Genomic DNA, 17,715 nt, shown 5'->3' on the forward strand with positions numbered 1-17,715 from the left:
TATATATATATATATATATATATATATATATATATTAGTGTTTACACGGGTCCAAAAATCGGGAACCGGGTACCCGAGGGCCGTTACCCGTCGGGTATCCGGGTACCCGGAAAAAATTGTTTACCCTCGTGTATCACGATTTTCAAGAAATTACATATTGGATGCTGTAATAAATGCACTATATTCTCTACTGACAATGTTTTCATGTTCAAGTACGTAGGTGTAAGATAAGGTATAAAACCTCCCTCAATAATTTGTATTTGCTTCTGTTTCTTTCATTAACTTGTTAATGAATGAATTATTTAATTATAATTAGCATTACTACTCATCGCACTGCCGCCGCTGCTTATGCTAGCTCGTGCACGTCTATTGGATCAAACCATATAAATATCCAATTTAGCTCTTAAACAGTTTTAAATACTACTACTATCTATTATGCAGGCCCAGGGTTCGCATTAGCCGCGAGATTGCGCGATTCGGGCAATTTGATCGCATTTGGAATAAAGGATTAGTAAAAAGCCACTTGCGATTACTATTTTTTAGTTATCCCGTCTATAATCCATAAACATCGCGTAAAATTCCTTGTCAGCCTTTCCTTCTTTGAAATAAACGAATGAATAAATAATAATTTCTTCCACATGGTAGCCTAACACCACACTAAGTCAATGAGAAATCTAGCTAAGCCTAACCATCTGTTTATTTGCTGGAGTTGTGACGCAGTTGTAAGACATCCATGGAATACTTTCGTTATTGCTGTTACGTTCGACCACATAGTTGCCTAACACCACACTAAGTCAATGGGGAGGGGTAGTCTAGCCTAGCCATCTATTCATTAGCTGAAATTGTGACGCAGTTATAAGATATCTATGGAAATCTTTCGTTATTGCTGTTATCTTCGAACACATGGTAGCCTAACAACACACTAAGTCAATGGGAAATCAGCCTAACCATCGGTTTGCAATTTTTTTTTTTAAACAATCACACTTTGCGTATGATTCGGGTAATAAATTAGGAACCGGGTATTATCGCGTCGAGCGGGCCCCTTCCTTATTGCTGTTATCTTCGACCACATTGTAGCCTAACACCACACTAAGTCAATGGGAAATCTGCCTAACCGTCGGTTTGCCTTTTTTTTTCTTTTTTCTTTTTTAAATCACACTTTGCTTAGGATTCGGGTAATAAATTAGGAACCGGGTAGAATCGCGTCGGGCGGGTACCCGGGTACCCGGATAACCCGTGCAAACACTAATATATATATATATATATATATATATATATATATATATATATATATATGTACACCAGCTGTACCAAAGTGAGCACATTTATCTGAAATAGCACTTGAATATACACACAATTAACCCCCAAAATATTGAAGGAAACATGGTATGGTTAAAATTGCTCTGTCATTTTGTTAAAGGATATCAAGTGTACATTATATTCCCTCAAATCCTTCCACTGGTCTCCTCCAACCTTTCTACCTGAAGTTTATTTTTAAGAGTAAATCATTTTTCTTTATTATACTCATTTTTATTTTGGTGGTTTGGATGTGAATTGGAATAGAAAAGGAAAGAAGATTCAGTCATTAGGAAAAGACTAAATGCCAAGAGCATCTTTTACACACTTTCTATATAGTACATTGTACAATACTTTATATAGTTTGAGCCATTTTGAAAATGATTGTAGTGCATTAAAGTTGTTTAAAGTATTTCTCTTAAAGTTGCCCTCAAACCAGATCCTTTTTTTATAGTAATTGCCAACAAATTGTCTTTATTAGTTGATAAAATAAACTGAAACATTAAAGGAGATACATATATGTATATGCATCTTTATATTAATATGATTAAATTGATGACATTGAAAAAAAAACCTTCAGATCGACACAACCTTGTGCTTTGACTTTAAAATTATCATAATTTTGTTGTTTTCATTTGTATTAAATATTTCCCAAAATGCAGGCTTTGTTTAACATTTAACGAATTGCTCGCTATATTTATTTCATAAATTGAAAATAGGAGAGTGCATTACCTATGGGTGCCCATTTTGGTCATTTTCTTCCAAGCTAATATATTGGTCGTTATTATTTTGAAAGTAGTATATTATGCATTAAGTGCTCATAGAGCATTTACTGGCTTGAAATGGACAGGGCTGAAATGAAACAAGTTGCAGAGAGATATAGAAGATAGGGTCATGTACAAAGATATATCGTAAATATTTTGGTAGAGACGAAACAGAATTGTGTTCAAGTTGGTACTCATACTAGTATACTTTTCCTTATTTGTACTCAGAGTTGTACTCCAGGCTTTGTCCCCCAAAGTCATACTCAGAGATAACACATATTTGTACATGGTACTAAATACGGGAGGCAATTGTACTCATACGCATACTCGGACTTTGTACTCACGCTACTAACAGTCTGGGTTGTAATGAGCTCTACATATGCCATATTTGAAAAATCTAGTGAAATCTTTAAATTATGTCTCAAATTAATGTACGCACCTCTTTGTAGTCTGTATATTAATTACGTTGTTTGTAAAATCTGCACAGGGACTTTAATTGATAAATGCTGAAGAACATGTGTACTGTACAGCAGTACTATATTTGTGCAGTCTCCAAAGAGATATGCCCTTTATACTAGCAGACCACAAAATTACATTTGTAACTTGGCCAAGCATTCATAGTCAAAGTAAAGTGAATTGCTTACTTTAATAGACAACATTTTCATTTGATAAATTATGCAAAGTGGCTAAATATAAGACAAAAATTCGATGAAACCAACTATGACTCTATGTGCATGATAGGTGTTTCGGAGAAAGGCAAATTAGAGCATTCTGTTATTGTGAGACACAAACGGTGCGATAAATGAAACGATACAGAGAACCATCTGGCATTGTGAACAACGGGGAAAAAAAGATTTGTTTTTGTAGACGCTGCATGGGGTAATACATAACTCTTCAAGTGAAATACATTTAATATGGCACAGGCCTGATATATCAAGATAGGCTGCATATTAAAATGATGAGGTTGAGTGATTAATGATTACTTTTAATCAAGTGAAAATTTTAAGATTGTTCTTTTGCTTTGAATTATTCCTTTTTGACATTCTGACTAAACCATGTTATATTCACTACTGAGAGACTTATACCATTTACAACCGATTGGTTGGTTGTCACTTTATAGAAAATTAGTTGTACAGTGCAAACAGAAAATTTTTCTTTTTACTTAATTTATATTCAGGACTGAAATCATTTGAAGTTAACTTTATACCTTTTATTTGGTTATTATAGTTACAGGTTTTTTGTTTATCATTTTGTAATAAGCACCTCTGAGACATCAAAAATCGTGTGAGTGTATGATACTGTACCTCTACAACAGATGAACAATAAGAAAGAAAATGAACAGAATGAAAACACATAATGAGAAACAGAAAAGTAAGACTGGCCTGAAAATGATTATTTAAGTTGTTACTAATGATATTGGAAACAAATGTAAAGAATGATAGAAGTTTAATTGTCAGCTTCTTTTGTCAGAATTGATAATTGTGATACAGTTTAGTCAAGTCTGACTTATTTTTGAAAATTGACTGTTTGTCATTCTTTATTAAGATATGTATGTCTTTTTTTCCAGTATAGTTTGCATAGTCATTTAACATGTGCTAGAATGGACTGAAATTTTAAATGGCAATTATTTAAAATCAGTGATTATTTAACAAGTCATTAGTTATCCCCTCTTCCCTATAGGTGATGGAGGATAAATGTGAAAAAGAGGGTGGTGTGCATGACGAAGCAGTTACCAGGTGTATATAGTTGGACTTACAATTGGAAAGTTTTATGGAAAATATTGCAATAAAAATAAAATAAAATAATTTAATTTTTTTTTAAATAAAAAAAATAAAAATTGGGAATGCTATTTATGCAGATAGTTTAAATACTATCACAATTCTTTGCTTATACTCTTTTAATTGCCACCCAACACAAATTTATCTCAGCAGCAACAGCGGCAGGCTGTGTGTGGTTGAACAGCACACATCATGTTACGATATGAAGTTCTTCACAAGTTTCCAATATATACGTGTTAACGAAATGTCTTTCACCAGGAAATTTGTGAATGACTGCTGATGTATGGATTGATCTCATGCTGAATTTTTAGGTCAATCGATAGAGTTTGGGTACATTGATGCAACTTTGAATCAATCAATCAATTACGTTTTCCTTGGCCTCGTTAGAAGAACAAGACTGCTCAGCATGGCATATGATTCTCTCTCTCTCTCTCTCTCTGGTAATAATAATAAAACTGGTGACAGCTATAGGAGACATAGACCATACTAAGATTAAATCATCCATTAAACTTTCATGTGCATGAGAGTTATATTATTAGCTTTATGATTAACAACTCCCTAAAAACTTTTAGCTTTTAAGCAACACCCTTCTTTTTTTTGGTTTACGGTCTAGGAAAATTTCAAGGATTTGATGTGATGTGTCTTCTACGCATGCTAGAATGAATATTCATGACTAGCAACTGATTCTCAATGCCATGGCATCCAGAGAGTCGGCTGTCGCTCAGTGGCGTCGCCAGACATTTCAATCTTGGGGGCACAGGGGGGCATAAAACTTAATTAGGGGGGCACAATGTTTATTTGTGAATGCCGCCATGGGGGAGGGGTCTATGTAGAGGGGGTGAGAAAGTTTTTATTAATTAAGGGTCCTTTAGATGCAGTCTGGTGCTCTATTTTGCAACTTGAAGTAACTTTATGTTCAAGAATTTTCGGGCTCAGTCTGTCTGATAATTTTATGTTTTTAATTGCGGCAGATAAAGTTTTTGTTTGAGTATTTTTTTTAACACTACAAATTGCATCAGGGGGGCACAATTTTTGTGGGAGGACATGTGCCCCCCCAGGCCACCCGCTGGCGACGCCACTGCTGTTGCTATAGTAGTGATATTAATGTTTTACTCTTTACTTATGACTCTTTATCTTCTTTAGCAGAGGATTTTCTTTTAAGTTCTTTCTGATAAAAAAGCTGTGCTGCTATAATAATTAGCTGGTTGTAACATTGTAATTTTTGATAGCAATTAAACAGCAGTGTTATTTTTATAATTGTGATAATGACATAGCGGAGAAAGGAATATTTTATTTTATTTTTCCCCCTCTTTTCATAAAAGTTGTTCATTGTAAAAACAACTGTATTAGCCGAGTTCTGCTCATGTAATAAAACCCAGTTCCGTCAGTGTGTATAATACAGCGAGCTATCTCTTATCTCGAATTATACATGAGACTACTAGGATGACCAAATTTTATTGACAATCTTTAAACAATTTCAAATATCCCAAAAGGGATTTTAGAATTTATCTGAAGGATACTGTCACTCTAAAGAGTTGCATTCTTACCTCCAGCACAACTTGACAATATTCTCAAGTTTTGCAAAATTTGATAACAAATTTGACAGATTATTACCATATTTGAATTAGAAATACAGTTTGGGACTGTCACTTGAAGCTCTTCTCCCCCCCCCCCCATTTCCAAAGGGAAAAAATAATTTAAATTGATATGAATTTGTTATATAGATCTATTGAAATATGATCAAACTTTGGAGAATTACTCAATATTTAATCATGAGGTATCATGAACCATTGAGTATACAGCAACAGCCTCCTGTGAGTCGGAAAGGCCAAAATGATAATTTAAAGAAGTGACTTTATTCCCCTAGTTTATGTTTTGTGAAATACTTGAGGAACTTTTCAAGAAGTTTGCAAGCTGCACATCAGTAGCAATGATAGTGGTGGTGCTAAATATATGTGTGTGTGGAGGGATGGATGGGCTGGGGGGTGGGAGTAGCACAACACTGGTTGCAATAGGTATGACATTTCAGGTGTATGTAATGAACTATTGTGAGCTACTTCCATGCCCCTCCCCCTCCCCCACCCCCCACACACAAACGGAAAAACGGGAAAATCAGACTTTCTTATTTCATATTACATTGAACCACATACACACTTAAAAATGAAGGCTTGTATTACAAAAAAACTACTAAAAATTAGGAATTTATAGAGCTCTGTTTGAGGAATGTCCAATTTAATATTCAGTCTCAGGACTATATCTAAGTAATGTTTGCATTGAAAAGAGAGAGTTTGAATTTCTTGAGGATACAAACATGATCTGCTTAGACATCAGTCACATCAGCATAATAGCAATATCTAGCTTGTTTTCCAGTACATTTGTGTGATGAACGAATATAAATTGTACATGTACAGAACCTGCTAGAATCCTATGATATGATAAACCAAAATTTAATCTAAACTTTTGGAAAAAGTAAAGCCTCTTTCAGTTAGTTTTACCCTCAGCTAAGTGTCACATAGACCTCAGGCAAATTGTAGAAGTGCCTCACACGGTCTGCTCAAATGCCAGATGTCTTATATTCGTCAAGGCCTGGAATATACATCCTAATTAATTACATAGTTCAATCTTATCAGGAATCAGAGGGGGTGTGTATGTTTTCCCACCATATTCAATCATCGGATGGAAGTAGAATATATTGGAATTCAAAGGAAAAACAGTCTTTGCAGCTTATCATGTCAGGGAATTGATTGAGGAGTGTGTGTGTATGCAGTAATCAAAGATGAGTTTAGAATCTAGCATGAAAACCCAGCATATTCTTGAACACATTTATGGTCAGGAAGAGATATGTATAAGTTGTATCAGTTCTATGAGGATAAACATTGTACTCTTTGTCATTATTTATGACTGTCAAGAAAAATAAAAAGGAAGCTAATGAAATTTTTAAAAATAACAATAAAATGTAGAAGAGAAAGGGGTAGGTTGGGAAGGAGGGGGCGGAGTGGGTTGGTAGGAGATAGAAGAAACTATCCTTTGACATTTTAGCTGTGACTTTTGTCAACAATCTGTTGATTAATATTAGTTGTTGTTATTAAACAGTGGTCTCTTTTTTCTATCAAAAGGGTAGTCTTGATTATTGCTAGTTTCAGAAGTATATCATTTGTTTGGAAGTAAGGAAGGGAGTGAGGAAGAAATATTGAAATCCAGATGAGCAGCTAAAATGTCAGTTTACTCTCTGCAAGTTTGTGTTCCAATAGGCAGACAATATTTCTGACGTGATCATAGAACACCTGACTATAGTAGAAGATAAGTTCGCTCGGCATTTACAGAACTTGCACATGTATAGATGATAAATGTTTTGAGAGCTTTAAACACTGACACATTGGATTAGTTTTGTGATAGAAAGGAAACTGGCCAGAAATTGTTGGGAATTACTCTGCATCAGAACCTGAGGTATCAAACATCATTATTAATGTGAAACTAGTTTCTCATGTTTTTATCTCATTTATGATTTTTATCACATAAATTACATGTAAACATTTTCTTGATTAATTAGAAAATAAGCAAGGTAGTTGTGAAAGTAAGTGTTTTAAGAAGCCCTTATGGAAGGTTTACAAAGTATATCATTCCATAAAGAGATTGAAGAATGGAAACAAGAAGAATCCATTATTAATTTTAGAAACTGGGAAGTCACCCCCCCCCCCCCATCCTCTTGTTGGTTTGGATCAACAATTCTGCATGATTTTTATTTCTGAACTTAAAGTGTCGTCATTTTATGCATAACCTGTTTACCCTGTTTTCTTGGGATAATACATCTAGTATTAAACATTCAACAGGTATTTTGCAAAATACATTTCCAGGAAAGGTGTGTTCAACAAGCTACATGTAAATCAATTCTGATATACTGCCCCCATTTCATTCATTCTTTTCTCGTCTCCTGCATATACCATGATTATAGGTTTCATATCCATTCATATTGTTGCTTCATATCAGACAAAAATATGTTCAATTGATATGATAATAATCTCCTACTTTACAAAAGTGAAAAAAAGAAATAAAAAAACAATACAGAATTAATCCCTCCATTCATGCTATTAACCTCCAGTACTTTATTCTGAAAATTTATACATAGTTTTTTTTTTATGTGTTTTACTAAGGATTTCATCCTTTTCCCAGTCACACAATTTTTAGTTAGGTTTAATCTTCCTTCAAAATAAAGGGGAAGAAGCTACAGGTTAGGACACTGGTAATGGGTATGTGCAACAGGACCTTTGCCTGTTAGAAATTTAGGACAGAAGTAGAGGGGGCTATGACAATAAAGCATGTCTGAAGTCAACAGGCCTGTTCGACCTTTAGTGAGGACGTACTTTGCCACCTCAAGATTTCACTGCAAATGTCATTCTGCCGTATCATATTGATGAAGTGCTCCCTCTATTTGACTGCTCTCAGTATGATGACTTCTAAACTGATCCATCGAGGCCGCACAGATCTGTCTTTGACGATTCTTGAACGGTAAAAGTAAATCATTATTGCTTTCAAATTTTAGAGCTTGCAAGGACTACTAGTACTTTATCTAAGTAGCAGGCTGCAGCCCTTGGTAAACCTTGTTATTAGATGGCTGAAATATCTTTTAACTTCCAAGATCTGAGATATGGATCTGAGTACATATATTGATACATACAGGAAGTAATCAAATTTGTGGTCAATAAATGTGACAGACATAACTGAAAATTATGAAGAAATTATTGTTTCAATCAATTTATAATTATATTTTTTGTCTTCATAACCAGTATTATGTCACATTTAAAAGTCATAGTGCCATTGATACCTATAGGGTGTGGGCTGTCATATCATTGAAATATAATGAGCTGATGTTCAATTAGTTTTGCTTGGGGACCTCGATTTTCACCCTGGCAACCCTCAATATGGTAGATATTGTGGTCAGGGGAAGGGATCTACGGTGAGGAGGTATAGCCCCCTCTGCTCTCTGAGAAGTTCGATATGATTGAGGGTGCTTGTAGTTGAAAAATGGTGTTATATTTTTGCAACTTTTGAAGTAATTTATTATGTCCAGGATTTTTTCCATATTTTTATTATTCCTTTTTGCTTCCAAATTTTTGGCCACCCTAAATGAATTGTGACCGCCACTAGGAATTCTAAATGATCTAATGAACACATTTATAGGACAGTAAACTGCCTGGGTAGGCTAGTGAAAAAAAAAATAATTTGAAGGCAGTTAAATAAACGGGCTAATTATAGATGGCAGAATATAACAGAATCATAAACTGTGAAAAAAAGGTCCAATTTGCAAGGCAAGTATGTATACATTTGATATGTTGTATTATTGTATTATATTTGGGGGGGGGGAGGGGTTGGTGGGGTGGGTGTTTCACAATGCACTATCTATGTTACAAAGGGACCAGACCAGAAAAGTGTACACTTATTTCTGGTTCCTCTACTTCCATCTCACATATATTATTTCCATACTCTATATTTACTGTTTACTATATTTGATACCATCTGTATATATCCTATATTGTTCAAATTGTAAAAAATGGAATGTAGCAAATTAACTTGATTGATTTATGTAAACATCACTACATTGAAATGTTATGATGGAAACATCCATCTTCTCCTTACTGGTACATGACACGGAAAATTAAATTGATTAATTTTTAGGTTATTTCTGTACAATCATTCTGAAAGTGACATTAATTTTGGGTATACATCTTAAGGAGATGTGTAATACAACAAAATCCATTATTCTTTCCCTAGTAAGTAAGTAACTGCTATTATGGAAGGCCTCTGCAGTAGTAAAATATCGGGAGGGGATGCCAGGGATGGGGGGATGGGTTATAAGTGGGGCATCAACAAGCAGCTCTGACATTACTGAGGTTACCTCATGTTTCAGTTACAAACTTAAATGTACAACTTTAATCTATGAATTTCTTGTCTTGCACAAAATGGTGCAGTCAGCTGTTAGAAATGTTCTATCCACTTTCAGATAATTTACAGCCTAGAGTTTGTATGCCTATGTACATAACCCAGGAACATTGTGCACTACTGTTACATAGTGTTCTCCATGATAGATACTGAAATGCAGCTGAAATACTTTTACCGAAGAAATTGACGGGGGAATCCCGCAGATTGTAAAAGTACACAAAGTGTGGATATGCATGTTTTTAACACATTGTAAAAACTATAGATTAAATGCAAGATTGATTGCTTTAACATGCAACCTTTGTATGACCTCCACTGGTCGGTGCCGTTCATCGAAAAAAAAAAAAAACTGTACCATAAATTATTAAAAATCCATTAATTAGACAATGAGTAAAATTTGCTTCTTTAAAGCCTTAAATATGCCATTATTAATCTGACTATATTTTATGCAAATTAAAACTAGATCATGTTGCATCCTGCTATATGAAAGTGTTGTATTAAGGCCTCTAGCTTCCAGGGAAGTATCAATATTTGATTTTGAAAAGTGCCATATGTGTTCCCAAGATACTCGTTAAGCATTTGTCAAATATGGCACTATGCAGCTAGCTAGCTGTTAATGTTTGTTGTGCTTTATGGAATTAAATCATATATGGTATGAAATGTCAATGATTGCTTTATCGTTTGACTTTTGTATGACCTCTAGTCATCTAAAACATTAACAGTTTGCCACAGCTGATGGTAGAACAGTTGTGTATCACATTTTTGTGGTACATTTCTTTCATTCAGCATCTTATGATATGAAAACATTACATCAGAAGTCACTTTTCTAATAAAATTCACAGACTGTCACCCCCTTATAAGCCTGAACCCTGCTGCATTGGCTGTATCAAATGCTCAACGGTATACTGCTCGTATGTTTCGATCTTTCGGGCGCTAAGTCGGTGGCTTTTTTTATTTCGTCGCTGCGAGCTGGATGATCAATTACGTACGTGATGTTCGACTGAATGTAATACCCCAGGCAGTCTTCATAATAACCACAAATGGCAGGTTTGAAAAATGACTTCCATTATAATTGCTGATGTTTTATGCATGACATCTACGTCATGTTGAAAGCAATTTTATATCTCTCCCCGCTTGCTACACAAACTATGTTTTGAGGTAACTCGTGCTCGGAGAAATTGTCCTGTAGTAGCGTCGAGATGTTATGTACGAAACCGTGAACTACCATGGCAACGCGGTAAATAAATTGTAAATGTCATCGGACCGACGGGGAAATGTTACAGATATCTGCTAGTACCGTCTGTACATAGCAGTATACTAACTGTGTATGTGTGTGTGTGGAAGTACAACCTATGCATGTTTACTAGAATGTTGTAGATATGCTAATGAATGCCTCATTGGTATTAAGCTATCTAAAAGCTTTTGAATACATCCTCTGCTCTCGTAAGATCCTAAGGCAAATTGTTTTTGTATTTCTCAGGTTAAAAGTTGGACACTACGTCCTGGAGGGCTGTACGATTGGAAGATTTTGAAATTGCAAAGGGGGTTACATGCCCCCAAATGGTTGTATATCACTGAACAGCTTTCTACATCAGTTAAATACAGCGTTTAAATTCCTAAAAATTTAATTTTTACTAGAATTTTTCTAGGTGAAAGGTGAATATCATATGGGTTCCAAACCAGTCACAAATAGTTATGCACAATGGTTTTTATCTCAATACATTACATGTATAGAGATATTGTAACAGTAAGTGGAACTCTCTCTTCTCTTAAAAATTTTTCAGCGTCTTCATATAAAGTTCTTTTTCTCTGGAATTTTCAGAGCAAGCATATATCATATAGGCCAACAAAAGTTACTATTTTTTATTCGAGAATTTTATTTCATTCTATGACTTTTTCACCGATTTATGTCCAAATCGGGCCAATTTGGACTGAAATACAGTTGAAACAACGCATTTTTGCACACGCTCCAAAACTTATGTTTTATGAAAGAGAATAGAATAGAATTGTCTTTCAACAGTGGTATCGTCTAAGATAGGGTCCTATGTATTATATATTTTATTAACATTTTAAACTTTCATTTGTTGTTTACAGGTAGGTATTAATAAGAATTTTACTAGCTGTATATGACATTTCATGGCTTTTATTTGCTTTATTTGATGCTTAAATGATTTTTCTTTCTTAAAGCAACAGTGAGCTGCCGCCCTACTTTTAGTAAAAAGGTCCGTTTTTGATGATTAAGCCCCGCCTCCAAGTCTGGTTTATAGCAGATTGGCTATGACTCAAGGACAGCTACATGTTAGATATACGAAAATGGCTACACTCGCGACCAATTTTCTTTACCGTAGTTAGGTACCACTGATCTGTACACTAACTGTTAGCGTACAGATCAGTGTTAGGTACGCAAGGTGTTGTGTATTGCATGCTAAATGCACACATTGTGTACTTTTGAATTTTGCGTAGTGCATTTAATTAATATTAGGCCTTCGGTTTTGTAACATACATTTAAGGATAGTACTGGGGTTCAGGTAGCTTTTCAGAGCAAGGGCCATGATAAGTTTGTTTGATTGCCCTTCATGTATTTTTGTATAATTACGTTTACACATCGTTGTACTTCTGAAGGCTACTTACTGTAGGCCTAATGCATTTAAAAATATATATATATATATATATATATATATATATATATATATATATATATATATATATATATATATAGGCCTAGGCCCCCTTACCTAGGCCTATTAGGCTTTCAGTGATAGCCACATTAGCATTGTACTGGTGTTCAGACAGCTTTTCCTAGGAAGGACCAGGGTAAGTTTGTTTGATGGGTACGTATAAAAGAGGAGCCGGCCATAGCATCACAACTTTTATAAGACTAAAAATTGTATAAGGTTATGTTTTATTTATAAGGATATAAGATTTTTAAGGTTATAAGAAGTATGTTTAGCTTTCTTTCGAACCTGTAATGTTTGACATCAAATGTACAAAGAATTAAAATAAAATAACAAAATGGAGAGAAACTGAGGTGGCTATTAGGGGAGGAGGAGGCCACCCATCACTTGCATATAAAAGCTTTTAATCTTCTTTTACATTATTTTTTCCAAGTCATAAATCCATGAAATCTTCATGTCAGAAATATTGAGATGGAAAAACGTGGGTTGTTTTGATATCTAGAAGTGGACACAGTTTTGATGGTAGTCACCACTACAGTCTACAGTAACATACAGTAGGTCAATAGGCCTAGCTCTCAAGGCAGGCATCAAGAATATGGTCGAGTTGTTCGCCTCTTCTAATTTGGCCGTTGTCATTGACGTCAAACTATATGACCAAAAAGTCCAACAGAGACTGACCCAAGATGAAGGATATCACATAAAAAACAAGTTCTTAAATATTCTATGACATTACCAAACCTTGCAACGTCGTTCTTTCGACTAACAGGCAATGAGCGCTAAAGGCAAGACTAGCAGGATAAAGTGTAACCTGCAAGAGACTATTCGTGGCAAAGTAGCAAAAATGCAAGTTATATATTTGTTGTACCATGATTGATATTGATAATTGTAGAGACAGAGCAAAGATTTGAAATTAGGAATCAAAATTAAAACTTCCAGTATTGAGATACTGCGTCATTGATGCTCTTGTTTTATTTAGCTCTGGCCTATCGTGAAAAAAAGTGATATTTTTGAACGTCACAAAGACGTTAAGAAATTTAGGACGATTTAGTTTGCCGGCAGGAAAATATATTTTTGTTGCAAAAGCGGGAAAGACCCAATTAATCGGGATGTAAAGGTTACCCTACTTACCCATCCACTCACCCCTCTCTTAACCTCTTTCAATGAAGACTAAATGAATGGCAGCATTTTAAGCATACTTTTCCAGTCATCAAAAATATTGACTCATTTGGAACAGTTTGACTAGACTTATATCTACAGAATAACGCAGCCTTTTGGTTTTTGATAACCTGTTTCCATAGACAACTTTACTAATTGACATAACAAGTGTTACGCAACATAAAGAACATGAAGAACATAAAGAACGAAGACACCCTTCCACTGCTTTTTCATCACATATCATCACATAATTTTTTATAATTTTTCATCACATAATTTGCCTTTAATTCATTTTATCCCAAAGATATATTTTATCCAAGTCACTATTTCACATAATTAAGCCCCCTTCATATTCCAAACACAAATTTTTTAGTTGTCAGTTGAAAAGGGTGGGGGGGGGGGGGTGAGGGGGAATGACTAAGTGGGGAACATAAAAGAGATACCTGTGTATTGTATTATTATTTTATAATTCCGTTTAGCCAAGGACAGTAACAATAATATCAGACGTTATCTTGTCAGGTTCTGTCCTTGAGACGGAGATGTATTTACAATCGGTGTTCCGTACGGCACGGTCGTTATCAAATGATAAATAGATTCCAGTAGATATAAGTAGATAGTAGATTAGTGCCACCGAGCTACAAATTTATCCTACCTGTATCTGATCTAATCACCGCTTCTTCTAAACACTGGTAGATGAAGAGAACCAGCACTTTCGTAATATAAACGTTGCATGCTGTAGATGTTATATTGCAGCGAAATAATTTAGGTCAGTGGGGTCAACTTGAGCTGTCTTTAATCACAGCCTCGAACCATCGATTCGGTGACTCATATCATCTGACTTGTGAATTTCAGCAAATATATATATATATCAAGAGCAACGTCTTGGCAGAAAGAGCATCCCAGTGTGGTCCATGAGATCATTCAAATTTTTGGCAATATTCCAATTCTGCGTCAATTGATTCGCTTTCGGTTTCTTCCAAAATTTCGCTGTTTTCATTGCTCTTTTCAGTGTCCCTTTGAAAAGCGGTGTTGTGAATTATGCTTTTCTTTAGATTTTTTTAGACGTACAATTCGCTTTTGCGGAGTATTTAAAGAAAAAATTAGGTTAAATAAATTAAAAGCAATTTAGAAAATTGTTTGGTTTGGCTGGTATAAACGGTATTCATAGCATGCACATATAACTTTGATGAGGTGTATAGAGACTGCGTATAGAGTCTTTAATAGACCATCAAACTAGGCAGAGATCCTCACAATGTGTCTGCATTCATGTCTAACTCGTCCTTGTCGGCAACCCATATAAATATATATAAATATATATATATATATATAATATAACGAAAATCCACGTTTACTCCAAAAGAAGATATTATTAGAGAAAACCAGAGAAATAAGATATGACTCATAATTAACAAATAAGGAGTAGAGTTTTAGAAATTATATTGGAATTTTCGGTCCCCCTGGGACCTTCGTCAGCAATACTTGGCAGTCAAATTATCAGTTGTCCGATGATCCCTCAACGCGTGAAACTATGAGTAATTACTAGTGTTCTACTAGTCTCCACCTAAATATATGTGTACATATCTATCTATCTATCTATATATATATATATATATATATATGTATATATATATACACATACACATGTATACTCTAAGTTTGTGCTAAACGTTTGGCAATTATCTAAGCTCATACTCTAACCAGCTGCACTTAATTCGGCCGGGTGAATACACCACTTACGTCAGCAGTTGGCCATGAAAACCAAGGGTTAGTTAGGTATAGCTGTGATTGTATCTCTGATGTTTGCGGTAGTTCAAGGTTTACAAATTCCCCAAGCGATTTCTAGAGTAGAGGAGTGAAGAGTGAAAAAATTCCCTTTGTATATATGTATATATATATTCTTGTGACCATGGATAGAAATCCAATTTCACACAAGATCGGAAAAATGATAAGAAAAAGGAGTGTATATCCTCTAAATTATTTGTCATAAACTGGTCGTCTTGACCTGAGAAGATAATATGCTGATGTCGAAATTAGACAGAAATGTGCCTTATTTTCTGATAGACTACGTTTTTGCCTTGACATTTTTCTGGTACTCAATTACAGATGATTGGCTTGACAGAATGAGTACATATGTAGCATATATCTGAAATTTTCTGCAACAAAACAAAAGAGACCTAGAGAAATGTACAGTTAAATATTGAAAGAAATAGACTTGGTCTTACAAATATAGCCTATTTACATAAAAGTGGAAATTGTTGTTCTTTTTTTTTTAAATTTTCTGTGCATCAATCATTCTATCTGTAAGCAATAGGTCTTTAAGATGACTTGTCCAAATCGCACACCTCCTTCGCACTCCTCCCCCTCCTCTCCCCTCTTCCCCTAAAAAAAAAATTAATTAGCTAAATCAAATATTTACAATGTGTTTCTAGATGGGCAAATTCATACAACTGGTATGTTTTCTGTTGCGATCTTTGGAATGTATTCCACAATTAGCAAATACATTGAATTGGAAGGGCTGACGTGGATGTCTACAAATTGAATCAAATTTGTTTAGCAACCAGGGGACTTTGTCCTGCTATTTTGACATTATTTTGATACAAAATTAATTTGCTTTTAAATTGCTAGAAGATTTCAAAAGCATTTTCTTATAGACTCTGATTCTCCATATAATATTCCAGAAGAATTCAGTTGAAATTATACATGCTCATTAAATGAGTCAAAATGTCTTTGATTCAAGGTGGTAGTAAAATGGGTGTTGAAATCTCGATCCTCTGTGACCAGTTCTTGACTTTCTAATATATTCAATACAGGGAATTATTTAATCTGGTATCTCATAGCGAAATGCTATTATGTGAGCATGGATGGTAAGTGGTTAAGGCAATGGACTTGTGATCTAGTGCTCGCAGGTTCGAGTCCTGGCCAGATCAACATGGAGTGTTTAAGCTCAGTGGTTAATGCCGGTGCCTTTCAATCATAAGGTCCCCAGTTCGAGTCTCTCCAAGATTAATGTTTGTCGTCCAGTTACAGAGTTGTTGACAATTCATAATCAGGGACGTTAAATATGAATCTAAGAGACTGACTTCAGTCAGCTTGCGGCTTTGATAAGCCAATGATGGCTTCTTTGCGAGTTCCTGCTTGCAGGAGGATCTAAACTACATACATACATACACACATACATACATACATACATACATACATACATACATACATACATGATGTTGTGTCTTTGGGCAAGGCACTTAATCTCCTTTGCCTCCTGTGAGATAAACTGTCAGCTGGGCACTGGGTAGCTACTGTCATGTGGAGGAATTGTCTGTATGTTTTCGGGGACAGATTAGCGTTGACCAGGGGACTACTGTTTGATATGCGCCTTGAGCATCGTTATCGGTGGAACGATAGGTCTGCACTTTATAAATCCTCAATATTATTATGATGATCATTATTATTATTCAAAATGGGAAATTGCTATACAATGTGCAAGAGGTAATATTGTAAGTTTGTACACATGCAGGAACCATGGTTTTAGTTACGAGCCTGAAAAGCTGCTATATATTTGAACACTAAATTAATTCCTTGAATACTGATGAACTTGATAAAACCTGATTGAATTTAGTTGACCTAAATCAGATAAAATAATCTGTAAAAAATTCATACTTGACTTAATTAGCCTCTGAAGAAGATCCTGGCTAAGTGTCGTAGAGTAATAGACCTATTTCCCTTTATCATGGAAATGAAATTCAAAACAAGTTTATACCAGCATGCGTAGCTGGTTGTTTTGATTAAGCAATCATGTATTTCTTTGCTATGCAATGTATTCTCTTTGGCCCATATAAAAGCAGGGAGCCATTATGCTGAAGGCTGTTCTTCTACATAGGTGTTAAATTATACAGACCTTTCTGTTGCCTCAGTTTTAGTTTATTACCTATGTCAGCCACGTTCTCATCAGGGTCTATGTTAAGGTACCCAGGCAAAACCGGGTGAGCGCCAGTTTATTATCCCGTAAGTTTCACGTTTCATTTAAACCTAAGTGTCTAGGCTTCCTTGTCAGGTACGCTTCAGTATATATGTATATAACATGTAGTGCTTGATTGCCGCAATTAATTATGTTATTGC

At 35.0% G+C, this 17,715-nt stretch overlaps 1 protein-coding gene across 3 annotated transcripts in view; it reads left to right on the forward strand.

Moving 5' to 3' along the window:
- The window catches only part of LOC139963471 (uncharacterized), a 119,685-nt gene that overhangs the window by 41,163 nt on the left and 60,807 nt on the right, over window positions 1-17,715 (forward strand). The gene's annotated exons all lie outside the window — the stretch shown is intronic.

The sequence above is a fragment of the Apostichopus japonicus genome, chromosome 22 (genome assembly GCF_037975245.1).
Source record: "Apostichopus japonicus isolate 1M-3 chromosome 22, ASM3797524v1, whole genome shotgun sequence".
NCBI lineage: Eukaryota > Metazoa > Echinodermata > Holothuroidea > Aspidochirotida > Stichopodidae > Apostichopus > Apostichopus japonicus.